An 18,878-nucleotide genomic window follows, 5' to 3' on the forward strand; every position below is an offset into this window, starting at 1 on the left:
ATATATTAAAAATATTAAAAATATTTTCATATGGATATGCAATCGTATGGATATCCAAATATGTGTGGGAAAGTCATACTTCCCATACAATAAATGACCGGATTGACGAAACCGTGTTCAAAAAGGTATATAGGGTAGGTGGTGTTCAGCCTGCCAATATAATATTAAAATAATATTATATTAAACAGAAGACCGCCAGTATTAATATATGAGCATATGGTTATGAATACATATGCATATAACATATATGAAAATATATGAATATAAAAAAATATATATGGATATGAAAATATTTATATGTATATGAAATATATGGTAGGTGATGGGGATAGCCTACCATATAATATATAATATAATAATATTTATTATATTATAATAAATATGGAAATATTAAATTATTTTCATATGGATATGGATATGGATATGGATATGGATATACATATTCATATGGATATACTAAAATATACTGAAATATACCGATGAGTATATTTAGGTGAGGGTAAAAAGGCAAATAAATACCCAGCTTGACGAAAGTGTGTTCAAAAAGGTATATAGGGTAGGTGGTGTCGTCCTACCAATATAGTATATTATTTATATTATATGAATATACTAAAATACCGATGAGTATTTTTAGGTGAGGGAAAGAAGGCAAATAAATACCCAGCTTGACGAAAGTGTGGTCAAAAAGGTATATATGGTAGGTGGTGTAAGCCTATCTATATAATATAACATACTATATTATATATTATATATACACTATATTGTATACTTAGATAATATCGTTGAAGCGTCTACGTCTTATTATAAATTATAATTTGACAAGTTTCCAATTATTATCGTTAATTTCTGGTTCTAGGCAAATAAAAATTTCTTTTTATTATATCCTAGTAAGTATATGGAATTAAATTTAATTTCATATACGTATATGATAATAGTAGTAATATTATTATTATTATTATTGTATAAATAAATATGAATAAACTATATATATGAAAATATATAAATATATGAAAATTAAAAAGTGCTTAGTTTTATATCATATAAAACTAGACTTTTATATACAAAGAAAATAAATTTTAAATTTATTATCAAAATACATATGCGATAATTTTATTATAAAATTAAGCAAATATATATATGTGAATATATACAAATTGTTGTATGTGAAAATATAAAGATATTTTAGAATTAAATATATGCATAATATTGTATTTTATTAAAAAAAATATTAAAGAAGGCTTATATAAATAAAAAGACCGCCCGCTCATATAAATACCCTAACACAAACGAGGGTTTAAGAAAAAGCCATGAAAAAAATATACCCTGAGGTGTATGCGTTGGGCACCCGAGGGATATATTATAAATATATATATATATATATATATTTTAATAAATGAACGAATATTGAATGCCATATAATAATTGGCCAAATTCGTTAATATTTTAATTTATACAAATATTTGCAATATTTATTTTCTATATATCAATATGAAAATGAAATATATCAAAGATATAAACATTATTCTGGTTGATCCTGCCAGTAGTTATATGCTTGTCTCAAAGATTAAGCCATGCATGTCTAAGTACACACGCATTAAAAGTGAAACCGCAAAAGGCTCATTATATCAGTTATGGTTCCTTAGATCGTTAACAGTTACTTGGATAACTGTGGTAATTCTAGAGCTAATACATGCAATTAAAACATGAACCTTATGGGACATGTGCTTTTATTAGGCTAAAACCAAGCGATCGCAAGATCGTTATATTGGTTGAACTCTAGATAACATGCAGATCGTATGGTCTTGTACCGACGACAGATCTTTCAAATGTCTGCCCTATCAACTTTTGATGGTAGTATCTAGGACTACCATGGTTGCAACGGGTAACGGGGAATCAGGGTTCGATTCCGGAGAGGGAGCCTGAGAAACGGCTACCACATCTAAGGAAGGCAGCAGGCGCGTAAATTACCCACTCCCAGCTCGGGGAGGTAGTGACGAAAAATAACAATACAGGACTCATATCCGAGGCCCTGTAATTGGAATGAGTACACTTTAAATCCTTTAACAAGGACCAATTGGAGGGCAAGTCTGGTGCCAGCAGCCGCGGTAATTCCAGCTCCAATAGCGTATATTAAAGTTGTTGCGGTTAAAACGTTCGTAGTTGAACTTGTGCTTCATACGGGTAGTACAACATACAATTGTAGTTAGTACTATACCTTTATGTATGTAAGCGTATTACCGGTGGAGTTCTTATATATGTTTAAATACTTGTATTTTTTCATATGTTCCTCCTATTTAAAAACCTGCATTAGTGCTCTTAAACGAGTGTTATTGTGGGCCGGTACAATTACTTTGAACAAATTAGAGTGCTTAAAGCAGGCTTCAAATGCCTGAATATTCTGTGCATGGGATAATGAAATAAGACCTCTGTTCTGCTTTCATTGGTTTTCAGATCAAGAGGTAATGATTAATAGAAGCAGTTTGGGGGCATTAGTATTACGACGCGAGAGGTGAAATTCTTGGACCGTCGTAAGACTAACTTAAGCGAAAGCATTTGCCAAAGATGTTTTCATTAATCAAGAACGAAAGTTAGAGGTTCGAAGGCGATCAGATACCGCCCTAGTTCTAACCATAAACGATGCCAGCTAGCAATTGGGTGTAGCTACTTTTATGGCTCTCTCAGTCGCTTCCCGGGAAACCAAAGCTTTTGGGCTCCGGGGGAAGTATGGTTGCAAAGCTGAAACTTAAAGGAATTGACGGAAGGGCACCACCAGGAGTGGAGCCTGCGGCTTAATTTGACTCAACACGGGAAAACTTACCAGGTCCGAACATAAGTGTGTAAGACAGATTGATAGCTCTTTCTCGAATCTATGGGTGGTGGTGCATGGCCGTTCTTAGTTCGTGGAGTGATTTGTCTGGTTAATTCCGATAACGAACGAGACTCAAATATATTAAATAGATATCTTCAGGATTATGGTGTTGAAGCTTATATAGCCTTCATTCATGGTAGCAGTAAAATGTTTATTGTGTTTGAATGTGTTTATATAAGTGGAGCCGTACCTGTTGGTTTGTCCCATTATAAGGATACTAGCTTCTTAAATGGACAAATTGCGTCTAGCAATAATGAGATTGAGCAATAACAGGTCTGTGATGCCCTTAGATGTCCTGGGCTGCACGCGCGCTACAATGAAAGTATCAACGTGTATTTCCTAGACCGAGAGGTCCGGGTAAACCGCTGAACCACTTTCATGCTTGGGATTGTGAACTGAAACTGTTCACATGAACTTGGAATTCCTAGTAAGTGTGAGTCATTAACTCGCATTGATTACGTCCCTGCCCTTTGTGCACACCGCCCGTCGCTACTACCGATTGAATTATTTAGTGAGGTCTCCGGACGTGATCACTGTGACGCCTTGTGTGTTACGGTTGTTTCGCAGAAGTTGACCGAACTTGATTATTTAGAGGAAGTAAAAGTCGTAACAAGGTTTCCGTAGGTGAACCTGCGGAAGGATCATTATTGAATGAATCTTATCCGTTATTAAAATATTTATTATATATAAATATATAAATAAAAATTACCCAAAAATAAAAGACATATATATTATATTGAATATATAGACCATTTGTTGTCTTCAATATAAATTGCGTGTATATTTAATTAATATACATGCGTTGCGTGATGTATTGTTCATATTAAATTATGCGCATACATTGATAAATGCAACACCTAAAATATACATTGTTGTACCTGATATACAGGTTAATGCTTTATATAATATTAAAACAATATAAATTATATTTATATTGATTATATAAAACTAAGACATTTCGCAACAATTATTTTAGGTATATCAAAAAATTAAACATATTTTATATGTTTAAATATAGACGAATAGTATTGAATATAAATTGCGTGTATATTTAATTAATATACATGCGTTGCGTGATGTATTGTTCATATTAAATTATGCGCATACATTGATAAATGCAACACCTAAAATATACATTGTTGTACCTGATATACAGGTTAATGCTTTATATAATATTAAAACAATATAAATTATATTTATATTGATTATATAAAACTAAGACATTTCGCAACAATTATTTTAGGTATAAAAATAACTTTATTGAAGGAATTGATATATGCCAGTTAAATGGTGTATTTTTAATTTCTTTCAATAAAAACATAATTGACGAATTGTATATTTATATATATTTATAAAACTCTAAGCGGTGGATCACTCGGCTCATGGGTCGATGAAGAACGCAGCAAACTGTGCGTCATCGTGTGAACTGCAGGACACATGAACATCGACATTTTGAACGCATATCGCAGTCCATGCTGTTATGTACTTTAATTAATTTTATAGTGCTGCTTGGACTACATATGGTTGAGGGTTGTAAGACTATGCTAATAAAGTTGCTTATTATTATATATTTTTATAATGATATGCATATGGTATATTATTGGATATATTTATATATTCATAATATTAAATATAAAAGCAATTATCTCAAATATTTATAAAAGAAAAAATGAAGATATACAATTCTTTCTTTTTTCAATTCAAATAATACTGAGAAATGTCTAGCATAAAAAAAATTAAATTTTTTTTAACTAGAATTGTCTCTTATTTAAAGATGCGAAAATTGAAAATATATCAAATATATTGTTCTTCATAGAGATATATTGTTTATATATATATATACATTGCTTTATACAACCTCAACTCATATGGGACTACCCCCTGAATTTAAGCATATTAATTAGGGGAGGAAAAGAAACTAACAAGGATTTTCTTAGTAGCGGCGAGCGAAAAGAAATCAGTTCAGCACTAAGTCACTTTGTCTATATGGCAAATGTGAGATGCAGTGTATGGAGCGTCAATATTCTAGTATGAGAAATTAACGATTTAAGTCCTTCTTAAATGAGGCCATTTACCCATAGAGGGTGCCAGGCCCGTATAACGTTAATGATTACTAGATGATGTTTCCAAAGAGTCGTGTTGCTTGATAGTGCAGCACTAAGTGGGTGGTAAACTCCATCTAAAACTAAATATAACCATGAGACCGATAGTAAACAAGTACCGTGAGGGAAAGTTGAAAAGAACTCTGAATAGAGAGTTAAATAGTACGTGAAACTGCTTAGAGGTTAAGCCCGATGAACCTGAATATCCATTATGGAAAATTCATCATTAAAGTTATAATATTTAAATAATATTATAGAAATAGTGTGCATTTTTTCCATATAAGGACATTGTAATCTATTAACATATATAATTTATCATAAAATATGACTTATAGTTTATTCAAATTATTATGCTTGCATTTTAACATAGGATAAATGTCATTAATTTGATAAAGTGTTGATAGATTAATAAGAATACAGTGCGTTAATTTTTCGGAATTATATAATGGCATAATTATCATTGATTTTTGTGTTTATTATATGCACTTGTATGATTAACAATGCGAAAGATTCAGGATACCTTCGGGACCCGTCTTGAAACACGGACCAAGGAGTCTAACATATGTGCAAGTTATTGGGATATAAACCTAATAGCGTAATTAACTTGACTATTAATGGGATTAGTTTTTTAACTATTTTATAGTTAATTAACACAATCCCGGGGCGTTCTATATAGTTATGTATAATAATATTTATATTATTTATAGCCTCTAACTGGAACGTACCTTGAGCAGATATGCTGTGACCCGAAAGATGGTGAACTATACTTGATCAGGTTGAAGTCAGGGGAAACCCTGATGGAAGACCGAAACAGTTCTGACGTGCAAATCGATTGTCAGAATTGAGTATAGGGGCGAAAGACCAATCGAACCATCTAGTAGCTGGTTCCTTCCGAAGTTTCCCTCAGGATAGCTGGTGCATTTTAATGTTATATAAAATAATCTTATCTGGTAAAGCGAATGATTAGAGGCCTTAGGGTCGAAACGATCTTAACCTATTCTCAAACTTTAAATGGGTAAGAACCTTAACTTTCTTGATATGAAGTTTAAGGTTATGATATAATGTGCCCAGTGGGCCACTTTTGGTAAGCAGAACTGGCGCTGTGGGATGAACCAAACGTAATGTTACGGTGCCCAAATTAACAACTCATGCAGAAACCATGAAAGGCGTTGGTTGCTTAAAACAGCAGGACGGTGATCATGGAAGTCGAAATCCGCTAAGGAGTGTGTAACAACTCACCTGCCGAAGCAACTAGCCCTTAAAATGGATGGCGCTTAAGTTGTATACCTATACATTACCGCTAAAGTAGATGATTTATATTACTTGTAATATAAATTTTGAAACTTTAGTGAGTAGGAAGGTACAATGGTATGCGTAGAAGTGTTTGGCGTAAGCCTGCATGGAGCTGCTATTGGTACAGATCTTGGTGGTAGTAGCAAATAATCGAATGAGACCTTGGAGGACTGAAGTGGAGAAGGGTTTCGTGTGAACAGTGGTTGATCACGAGTTAGTCGGTCCTAAGTTCAAGGCGAAAGCCGAAAATTTTCAAGTAAAAATAAATATTACAATTATTGTGAAAATTATATACTTGAATAATTTTGAACGAAAGGGAATACGGTTCCAATTCCGTAACCTGTTGAGTATCCGTTTGTTATTAAATATGGGCCTCGTGCTCATCCTGGCAACAGGAACGACCATAAAGAAGCCGTCGAGAGATATCGGAAGAGTTTTCTTTTCTGTTTTATAGTCGTACTACCATGGAAGTCTTTCGCAGAGAGATATGGTAGATGGGCTAGAAGAGCATGACATATACTGTTGTGTCGATATTTTCTCCTCGGACCTTGAAAATTTATGGTGGGGATACGCAAACTTCTCAACAGGCCGTACCAATATCCGCAGCTGGTCTCCAAGGTGAAGAGTCTCTAGTCGATAGAATAATGTAGGTAAGGGAAGTCGGCAAATTAGATCCGTAACTTCGGGATAAGGATTGGCTCTGAAGATTGAGATAGTCGGGCTTGATTGGGAAACAATAATATGGTTTATGTGCTCGTTCTGGGTAAATAGAGTTATAATCATTTATGGTTGTAACTTGTTCCCCGGATAGTTTAGTTACGTATCCAATTGTGGAACTTTCTTGCTAAAATTTTTAAGAATACTAGTTGGGTCAAACCAATTAGTTCTTATTAATTATAACGATTATCAATTAACAATCAATTCAGAACTGGCACGGACTTGGGGAATCCGACTGTCTAATTAAAACAAAGCATTGTGATGGCCCTAGCGGGTGTTGACACAATGTGATTTCTGCCCAGTGCTCTGAATGTCAAAGTGAAGAAATTCAAGTAAGCGCGGGTCAACGGCGGGAGTAACTATGACTCTCTTAAGGTAGCCAAATGCCTCGTCATCTAATTAGTGACGCGCATGAATGGATTAACGAGATTCCTTCTGTCCCTATCTACTATCTAGCGAAACCACAGCCAAGGGAACGGGCTTGGAATAATTAGCGGGGAAAGAAGACCCTTTTGAGCTTGACTCTAATCTGGCAGTGTAAGGAGACATAAGAGGTGTAGAATAAGTGGGAGATATTAGACTTCGGTTTGGTATCGACAATGAAATACCACTACTCTTATTGTTTCCTTACTTACTTGATTAAATGGAACGTGTATCATTTCCTAGCCATTATACGGATATATTTATTATATCTTATGGTATTGGGTTTTGATGCAAGCTTCTTGATCAAAGTATCACGAGTTTGTTATATAATCGCAAACAAATTCTTTAATGAGAGATGCATTCATGTATTATCGATTTGAAAATTTGGTATAACTCCAATTACTCAGGTATGATCCAATTCAAGGACATTGCCAGGTAGGGAGTTTGACTGGGGCGGTACATCTCTCAAATAATAACGGAGGTGTCCCAAGGCCAGCTCAGTGCGGACAGAAACCACACATAGAGCAAAAGGGCAAATGCTGACTTGATCTCGGTGTTCAGTACACACAGGGACAGCAAAAGCTCGGCCTATCGATCCTTTTGGTTTAAAGAGTTTTTAACAAGAGGTGTCAGAAAAGTTACCATAGGGATAACTGGCTTGTGGCGGCCAAGCGTTCATAGCGACGTCGCTTTTTGATCCTTCGATGTCGGCTCTTCCTATCATTGTGAAGCAAAATTCACCAAGCGTTGGATTGTTCACCCATGCAAGGGAACGTGAGCTGGGTTTAGACCGTCGTGAGACAGGTTAGTTTTACCCTACTAATGACAAAACGTTGTTGCGACAGCATTCCTGCGTAGTACGAGAGGAACCGCAGGTACGGACCAATGGCACAATACTTGTTCGAGCGAACAGTGGTATGACGCTACGTCCGTTGGATTATGCCTGAACGCCTCTAAGGTCGTATCCGTGCTGGACTGCAATGATAAATAAGGGGCAATTTGCATTGTATGGCTTCTAAACCATTTAAAGTTTATTATTTATATTTTAAACGACAATGGATGTGATGCCAATGTAATTTGTAACATAGTAAATTGGGAGGATCTTTGATCACCTGATGCCATGCTAGTTACATATGAAAACATTATTTAATACAATGACAAAGCCTAGAATCAATTGTAAACGACTTTTGTAACGGGCAAGGTGTTGTAAGTGGTTGAGCAGCTGCCATACTGCGATCCACTGAAGCTTATCCTTTGCTTGATGATTCGAAATATAAAAAAAATGTAAATATGCATGTGTAAATATGTATATTTAGTATAAAAAATCTTTATATGCTATATCTAAGAAAGCATATAAGGATTTATCACGGGTTGTCCACGTTTCCCTACTAATTGTGGCCTACTAACTGTTTCGTCATCTTATTAGTGACGTGAAAAATGAAAATAATATTTTTCATTTATATTGTTATAAGTCTTAAACCTTAAGACGGCGGGAGTTGAATTACTTTCGTTTAGGTAGCCAAATGCCTCGTCATCTTATTAGTGACGTGAAAAATGAAAATAATATTTTTCATTTATATTGTTATAAGTCTTAAACCTTATAACGGCGGAAGATGAATTACTTTCTTTTAGGTAGCCAAATGCCTCGTCATCTTATTAGTGACGTGAAAAATGAAAATAATATTTTTCATTTATATTGTTATAAGTCTTAAACTTTAAGACGGCGGGAGTTGAATTACTTTCGCATAGGTAGCCAAATGCCTCGTCATCTTATTAGTGACGCGCATGATTCAATTCAAGAGATTCCTTCTGTCCCTATTTAAAACCTCACGGATATTAAAAATATTAAACATATATTGTTATAAGTCTTAAACCTTAAGACGGCGGGAGTTGAATTACTTTCGCATAGGTAGCCAAATGCCTCGTCATCTTATTAGTGACGCGCATGATTCAATTCAAGAGATTCCTTCTGTCCCTATTTAAAACCTCACGGATATTAAAAATATTAAACATATATTGTTATAAGTCTTAAACCTTAAGACGGCGGGAGTTGAATTACTTTCGCATAGGTAGCCAAATGCCTCGTCATCTTATTAGTGACGTGAAAAATGAAAATAATATTTTTCATTTATATTGTTATAAGTCTTAAACTTTAAGACGGCGGGAGTTGAATTACTTTCGCATAGGTAGCCAAATGCCTCGTCATCTTATTAGTGACGTGAAAAATGAAAATAATATTTTTCATTTATATTGTTATAAGTCTTAAACCTTATAACGGCGGAAGATGAATTACTTTCGTTTAGGTAGCCAAATGCCTCGTCATCTTAATAGTGACGTGAAAAATGAAAATAATATTTTTCATTTATATTGTTATAAGTCTTAAACTTTAAGACGGCGGGAGTTGAATTACTTTCGCATAGGTAGCCAAATGCCTCGTCATCTTATTAGTGACGTGAAAAATGAAAATAATATTTTTCATTTATATTGTTATAAGTCTTAAACCTTATAACGGCGGAAGATGAATTACTTTCGTTTAGGTAGCCAAATGCCTCGTCATCTTATTAGTGACGTGAAAAATGAAAATAATATTTTTCATTTATATTGTTATAAGTCTTAAACTTTAAGACGGCGGGAGTTGAATTACTTTCGCATAGGTAGCCAAATGCCTTGTCATCTTATTAGTGACGCGCATGATTCAATTCAAGAGATTCCTTCTGTCCCTATTTAAAACCTCACGGATATTAAAAATATTAAACATATATTGTTATAAGTCTTAAACCTTAAGACGGCGGGAGTTGAATTACTTTCGCATAGGTAGCCAAATGCCTCGTCATCTTATTAGTGACGCGCATGATTCAATTCAAGAGATTCCTTCTGTCCCTATTTAAAACCTCACGGATATTAAAAATATTAAACATATATTGTTATAAGTCTTAAACCTTAAGACGGCGGGAGTTGAATTACTTTCGCATAGGTAGCCAAATGCCTCGTCATCTTATTAGTGACGCGCATGATTCAATTCAAGAGATTCCTTCTGTCCCTATTTAAAACCTCACGGATATTAAAAATATTAAACATATATTGTTATAAGTCTTAAACCTTAAGACGGCGGGAGTTGAATTACTTTCGCATAGGTAGCCAAATGCCTTGTCATCTTATTAGTGACGCGCATGATTCAATTCAAGAGATTCCTTCTGTCCCTATTTAAAACCTCACGGATATTAAAAATATTAAACATATATTGTTATAAGTCTTAAACCTTAAGACGGCGGGAGTTGAATTACTTTCGCATAGGTAGCCAAATGCCTCGTCATCTTATTAGTGACGCGCATGATTCAATTCAAGAGATTCCTTCTGTCCCTATTTAAAACCTCACGGATATTAAAAATATTAAACATATATTGTTATAAGTCTTAAACCTTAAGACGGCGGGAGTTGAATTACTTTCGCATAGGTAGCCAAATGCCTCGTCATCTTATTAGTGACGCGCATGATTCAATTCAAGAGATTCCTTCTGTCCCTATTTAAAACCTCACGGATATTAAAAATATTAAACATATATTGTTATAAGTCTTAAACCTTAAGACGGCGGGAGTTGAATTACTTTCGCATAGGTAGCCAAATGCCTCGTCATCTTATTAGTGACGCGCATGATTCAATTCAAGAGATTCCTTCTGTCCCTATTTAAAACCTCACGGATATTAAAAATATTAAACATATATTGTTATAAGTCTTAAACCTTAAGACGGCGGGAGTTGAATTACTTTCGCATAGGTAGCCAAATGCCTCGTCATCTTATTAGTGACGCGCATGATTCAATTCAAGAGATTCCTTCTGTCCCTATTTAAAAACTCACGAATATTAAAAATATTAAAAATATTTTCATATGGATATGCAATCGTATGGATATCCAAATATGTGTGGGAAAGTCGTACTTCCTATACGATAAATGACCGGATTGACGAAACCGTGTTCAAAAAGGTATATAGGGTAGGTGGTGTTCGGCCTACCAATATAATATTAAAATAATATTATATTAAACAGAAGATCGCCAGTATTAATATATAAGCATATGGTTATGAATACATATGCATATAACATATATGAAAATATATGAATATATAAAAAAAATATATATGAATATGAAAATATTTATATGTATATGGAAATATATGGTAGGTGATGATGTTAGCCTACCATATAATATATAATATAATAATTTAATTATATTATATTAAATATGGAAATATTAAAAATATATTAAAAATATTAAAAATATTTTCATATGGATATGCAATCGTATGGATATCCAAATATGTGTGGGAAAGTCATACTTCCCATACAATAAATGACCGGATTGACGAAACCGTGTTCAAAAAGGTATATAGGGTAGGTGGTGTTCAGCCTGCCAATATAATATTAAAATAATATTATATTAAACAGAAGACCGCCAGTATTAATATATGAGCATATGGTTATGAATACATATGCATATAACATATATGAAAATATATGAATATATAAAAAAAATATATATGGAATATGAAAATATTTATATGTATATGAATATATGGTAGGTGATGAGGATAGCCTACCATATAATATATAATATAATAATTTAATTATATTATATTAAATATGGAAATATTAAAAATATATTAAAAATATTAAAAATATTTTCATATGGATATGCAATCGTATGGATATCCAAATATGTGTGGGAAAGTCATACTTCCCATACAATAAATGACCGGATTGACGAAACCGTGTTCAAAAAGGTATATAGGGTAGGTGGTGTTCAGGCCTGCCAATATAATATTAAAATAATATTATATTAAACAGAAGACCGCCAGTATTAATATATGAGCATATGGTTATGAATACATATGCATATAACATATATGAAAATATATGAATATAAAAAAATATATATGGATATGAAAATATTTATATGTATATGAAATATATGGTAGGTGATGAGGGTCGAGCACCATATAATATATAATATAATAATTTAATTATATTATATTAAATATGGAAATATTAAAAATATATTAAAAATATTAAAAATATTTTCATATGGATATGCAATCGTATGGATATCCAAATATGTGTGGGAAAGTCATACTTCCCATACAATAAATGACCGGATTGACGAAACCGTGTTCAAAAAGGTATATAGGGTAGGTGGTGTTCGGCCTACCAATATAATATTAAAATAATATTATATTAAACAGAAGACCGCCAGTATTAATATATAAGCATATGGTTATGAATACATATGCATATAACATATATGAAAATATATGAATATAAAAAAATATATATGGATATGAAAATATTTATATGTATATGAAATATATGGTAGGTGATGGGGATAGCCTACCATATAATATATAATATAATAATTTAATTATATTATATTAAATATGGAAATATTAAAAATATATTAAAAATATTAAAAATATTTTCATATGGATATGCAATCGTATGGATATCCAAATATGTGTGGGAAAGTCATACTTCCCATACAATAAATGACCGGATTGACGAAACCGTGTTCAAAAAGGTATATAGGGTAGGTGGTGTTCGGCCTACCAATATAATATTAAAATAATATTATATTAAACAGAAGACCGCCAGTATTAATATATGAAGCATATGGTTATGAATACATATGCATATAACATATATGAAAATATATGAATATAAAAAAAATATATATGGATATGAAAATATTTATATGTATATGAAATATATGGTAGGTGATGAGGATAGCCTACCATATAATATATAATATAATAATTTAATTATATTATATTAAATATGGAAATATTAAAAATATATTAAAAATATTAAAAATATTTTCATATGGATATGCAATCGTATGGATATCCAAATATGTGTGGGAAAGTCATACTTCCCATACAATAAATGACCGGATTGACGAAACCGTGTTCAAAAAGGTATATAGGGTAGGTGGTGTTCAGCCTACCAATATAATATTAAAATAATATTATATTAAACAGAAGACCGCCAGTATTAATATATAAGCATATGGTTATGAATACATATGCATATAACATATATGAAAATATATGAATATAAAAAAAATATATATGGATATGAAAATATTTATATGTATATGAAATATATGGTAGGTGATGAGGATAGCCTACCATATAATATATAATATAATAATTTAATTATATTATATTAAATATGGAAATATTAAAAATATATTAAAAATATTAAAAATATTTTCATATGGATATGCAATCGTATGGATATCCAAATATGTGTGGGAAAGTCATACTTCCCATACAATAAATGACCGGATTGACGAAACCGTGTTCAAAAAGGTATATAGGGTAGGTGGTGTTCGGCCTACCAATATAATATTAAAATAATATTATATTAAACAGAAGACCGCCAGTATTAATATATAAGCATATGGTTATGAATACATATGCATATAACATATATGAAAATATATGAATATAAAAAAAATATATATGGATATGAAAATATTTATATGTATATGAAATATATGGTAGGTGATGAGGATAGCCTACCATATAATATATAATATAATAATTTAATTATATTATATTAAATATGGAAATATTAAAAATATATTAAAAATATTAAAAATATTTTCATATGGATATGCAATCGTATGGATATCCAAATATGTGTGGGAAAGTCATACTTCCCATACAATAAATGACCGGATTGACGAAACCGTGTTCAAAAAGGTATATAGGGTAGGTGGTGTTCAGCCTACCAATATAATATTAAAATAATATTATATTAAACAGAAGACCGCCAGTATTAATATATGAGCATATGGTTATGAATACATATGCATATAACATATATGAAAATATATGAATATAAAAAAATATATATGGATATGAAAATATTTATATGTATATGAAATATATGGTAGGTGATGAGGATAGCCTACCATATAATATATAATATAATAATTTAATTATATTATATTAAATATGGAAATATTAAAAATATATTAAAAATATTAAAAATATTTTCATATGGATATGCAATCGTATGGATATCCAAATATGTGTGGGAAAGTCATACTTCCCATACAATAAATGACCGGATTGACGAAACCGTGTTCAAAAAGGTATATAGGGTAGGTGGTGTTCGGCCTACCAATATAATATTAAAATAATATTATATTAAACAGAAGACCGCCAGTATTAATATATGAGCATATGGTTATGAATACATATGCATATAACATATATGAAAATATATGAATATAAAAAAATATATATGGATATGAAAATATTTATATGTATATGAAATATATGGTAGGTGATGGGGATAGCCTACCATATAATATATAATATAATAATTTAATTATATTATATTAAATATGGAAATATTAAAAATATATTAAAAATATTAAAAATATTTTCATATGGATATGCAATCGTATGGATATCCAAATATGTGTGGGAAAGTCATACTTCCCATACAATAAATGACCGGATTGACGAAACCGTGTTCAAAAAGGTATATAGGGTAGGTGGTGTTCGGCCTACCAATATAATATTAAAATAATATTATATTAAACAGAAGACCGCCAGTATTAATATATGAGCATATGGTTATGAATACATATGCATATAACATATATGAAAATATATGAATATAAAAAAATATATATGGATATGAAAATATTTATATGTATATGAAATATATGGTAGGTGATGAGGATAGCCTACCATATAATATATAATATAATAATTTAATTATATTATATTAAATATGGAAATATTAAAAATATATTAAAAATATTAAAAATATTTTCATATGGATATGCAATCGTATGGATATCCAAATATGTGTGGGAAAGTCATACTTCCCATACAATAAATGACCGGATTGACGAAACCGTGTTCAAAAAGGTATATAGGGTAGGTGGTGTTCAGCCTACCAATATAATATTAAAATAATATTATATTAAACAGAAGACCGCCAGTATTAATATATGAGCATATGGTTATGAATACATATGCATATAACATATATGAAAATATATGAATATAAAAAAATATATATGGATATGAAAATATTTATATGTATATGAAATATATGGTAGGTGATGAGGATAGCCTACCATATAATATATAATATAATAATTTAATTATATTATATTAAATATGGAAATATTAAAAATATATTAAAAATATTAAAAATATTTTCATATGGATATGCAATCGTATGGATATCCAAATATGTGTGGGAAAGTCATACTTCCCATACAATAAATGACCGGATTGACGAAACCGTGTTCAAAAAGGTATATAGGGTAGGTGGTGTTCGGCCTACCAATATAATATTAAAATAATATTATATTAAACAGAAGACCGCCAGTATTAATATATAAGCATATGGTTATGAATACATATGCATATAACATATATGAAAATATATGAATATAAAAAAATATATATGGATATGAAAATATTTATATGTATATGAAATATATGGTAGGTGATGGGGATAGCCTACCATATAATATATAATATAATAATTTAATTATATTATATTAAATATGGAAATATTAAAAATATATTAAAAATATTAAAAATATTTTCATATGGATATGCAATCGTATGGATATCCAAATATGTGTGGGAAAGTCATACTTCCCATACAATAAATGACCGGATTGACGAAACCGTGTTCAAAAAGGTATATAGGGTAGGTGGTGGTCCGGCCGCCAATATAATATTAAAATAATATTATATTAAACAGAAGACCGCCAGTATTAATATATGAGCATATGGTTATGAATACATATGCATATAACATATATGAAAATATATGAATATAAAAAAATATATATGGATATGAAAATATTTATATGTATATGAAATATATGGTAGGTGATGAGGATAGCCTACCATATAATATATAATATAATAATTTAATTATATTATATTAAATATGGAAATATTAAAAATATATTAAAAATATTAAAAATATTTTCATATGGATATGCAATCGTATGGATATCCAAATATGTGTGGGAAAGTCATACTTCCCATACAATAAATGACCGGATTGACGAAACCGTGTTCAAAAAGGTATATAGGGTAGGTGGTGTTCGGCCTACCAATATAATATTAAAATAATATTATATTAAACAGAAGACCGCCAGTATTAATATATGAGCATATGGTTATGAATACATATGCATATAACATATATGAAAATATATGAATATAAAAAAATATATATGGATATGAAAATATTTATATGTATATGAAATATATGGTAGGGGATGATTATAGGCTACCATATAATATATAATATAATAATTTAATTATATTATATTAAATATGGAAATATTAAAAATATATTAAAAATATTAAAAATATTTTCATATGGATATGCAATCGTATGGATATCCAAATATGTGTGGGAAAGTCATACTTCCCATACAATAAATGACCGGATTGACGAAACCGTGTTCAAAAAGGTATATAGGGTAGGTGGTGTTCGGCCTACCAATATAATATTAAAATAATATTATATTAAACAGAAGACCGCCAGTATTAATATATAAGCATATGGTTATGAATACATATGCATATAACATATATGAAAATATATGAATATAAAAAAATATATATGGATATGAAAATATTTATATGTATATGAAATATATGGTAGGTGATGGTGATAGCCTACCATATAATATATAATATAATAATTTAATTATATTATATTAAATATGGAAATATTAAAAATATATTAAAAATATTAAAAATATTTTCATATGGATATGCAATCGTATGGATATCCAAATATGTGTGGGAAAGTCATACTTCCCATACAATAAATGACCGGATTGACGAAACCGTGTTCAAAAAGGTATATAGGGTAGGTGGTGTTCAGCCTGCCAATATAATATTAAAATAATATTATATTAAACAGAAGACCGCCAGTATTAATATATGAGCATATGGTTATGAATACATATGCATATAACATATATGAAAATATATGAATATAAAAAAATATATATGGATATGAAAATATTTATATGTATATGAAATATATGGTAGGTGATGGGGATAGCCTACCATATAATATATAATATAATAATATTTATTATATTATAATAAATATGGAAATATTAAATTATTTTCATATGGATATGGATATGGATATGGATATGGATATACATATTCATATGGATATACTAAAATATACTGAAATATACCGATGAGTATATTTAGGTGAGGGTAAAAAGGCAAATAAATACCCAGCTTGACGAAAGTGTGTTCAAAAAGGTATATAGGGTAGGTGGTGTCGTCCTACCAATATAGTATATTATTTATATTATATGAATATACTAAAATACCGATGAGTATTTTTAGGTGAGGGAAAGAAGGCAAATAAATACCCAGCTTGACGAAAGTGTGGTCAAAAAGGTATATATGGTAGGTGGTGTAAGCCTATCTATATAATATAACATACTATATTATATATTATATATACACTATATTGTATACTTAGATAATATCGTTGAAGCGTCTACGTCTTATTATAAATTATAATTTGACAAGTTTCCAATTATTATCGTTAATTTCTGGTTCTAGGCAAATAAAAATTTCTTTTTATTATATCCTAGTAAGTATATGGAATTAAATTTAATTTCATATACGTATATGATAATAGTAGTAATATTATTATTATTATTATTGTATAAATAAATATGAATAAACTATATATATGAAAATATATAAATATATGAAAATTAAAAAGTGCTTAGTTTTATATCATATAAAACTAGACTTTTATATACAAAGAAAATAAATTTTAAATTTATTATCAAAATACATATGCGATAATTTTATTATAAAATTAAGCAAATATATATATGTGAATATATACAAATTGTTGTATGTGAAAATATAAAGATATTTTAGAATTAAATATATGCATAATATTGTATTTTATTAAAAAAAATATTAAAGAAGGCTTATATAAATAAAAAGACCGCCCGCTCATATAAATACCCTAACACAAACGAGGGTTTAAGAAAAAGCCATGAAAAAAATATACCCTGAGGTGTATGCGTTGGGCACCCGAGGGATATATTATAAATATATATATATATATATATATTTTAATAAATGAACGAATATTGAATGCCATATAATAATTGGCCAAATTCGTTAATATTTTAATTTATACAAATATTTGCAATATTTATTTTCTATATATCAATATGAAAATGAAATATATCAAAGATATAAACATTATTCTGGTTGATCCTGCCAGTAGTTATATGCTTGTCTCAAAGATTAAGCCATGCATGTCTAAGTACACACGCATTAAAAGTGAAACCGCAAAAGGCTCATTATATCAGTTATGGTTCCTTAGATCGTTAACAGTTACTTGGATAACTGTGGTAATTCTAG

At 30.1% G+C, this 18,878-nt stretch overlaps 4 non-coding genes across 4 annotated transcripts in view; all 4 read left to right on the forward strand.

Moving 5' to 3' along the window:
* The first annotated feature begins 1,521 nt into the window (after nt 1–1,521).
* On the forward strand, nt 1,522–3,516 carry LOC138927352 (small subunit ribosomal RNA). Its single transcript, XR_011443868.1, has one exon. It is a non-coding gene; the product is annotated as a small subunit ribosomal RNA (ribosomal RNA).
* Nucleotides 3,517–4,224: 708 nt separating this feature from the next.
* On the forward strand, nt 4,225–4,403 carry LOC138927350 (5.8S ribosomal RNA). Its single transcript, XR_011443866.1, has one exon. It is a non-coding gene; the product is annotated as a 5.8S ribosomal RNA (ribosomal RNA).
* A 320-nt stretch (nt 4,404–4,723) lies between these two features.
* Nucleotides 4,724–8,674, forward strand: LOC138927348 (large subunit ribosomal RNA). The gene has a single exon (XR_011443864.1). It is a non-coding gene; the product is annotated as a large subunit ribosomal RNA (ribosomal RNA).
* Nucleotides 8,675–18,718: 10,044 nt separating this feature from the next.
* LOC138927353 (small subunit ribosomal RNA) overlaps nt 18,719–18,878 on the forward strand; it is a 1,995-nt gene continuing 1,835 nt past the window's right edge. The window contains exon 1 of the ribosomal RNA XR_011443869.1: nt 18,719–18,878. This exon is cut by the window's right edge and continues 1,835 nt beyond it. This is a non-coding gene — a ribosomal RNA (small subunit ribosomal RNA).

This window comes from Drosophila bipectinata, unplaced genomic scaffold, assembly GCF_030179905.1.
Source record: "Drosophila bipectinata strain 14024-0381.07 unplaced genomic scaffold, DbipHiC1v2 scaffold_222, whole genome shotgun sequence".
Lineage (NCBI taxonomy): Eukaryota > Metazoa > Arthropoda > Insecta > Diptera > Drosophilidae > Drosophila > Drosophila bipectinata.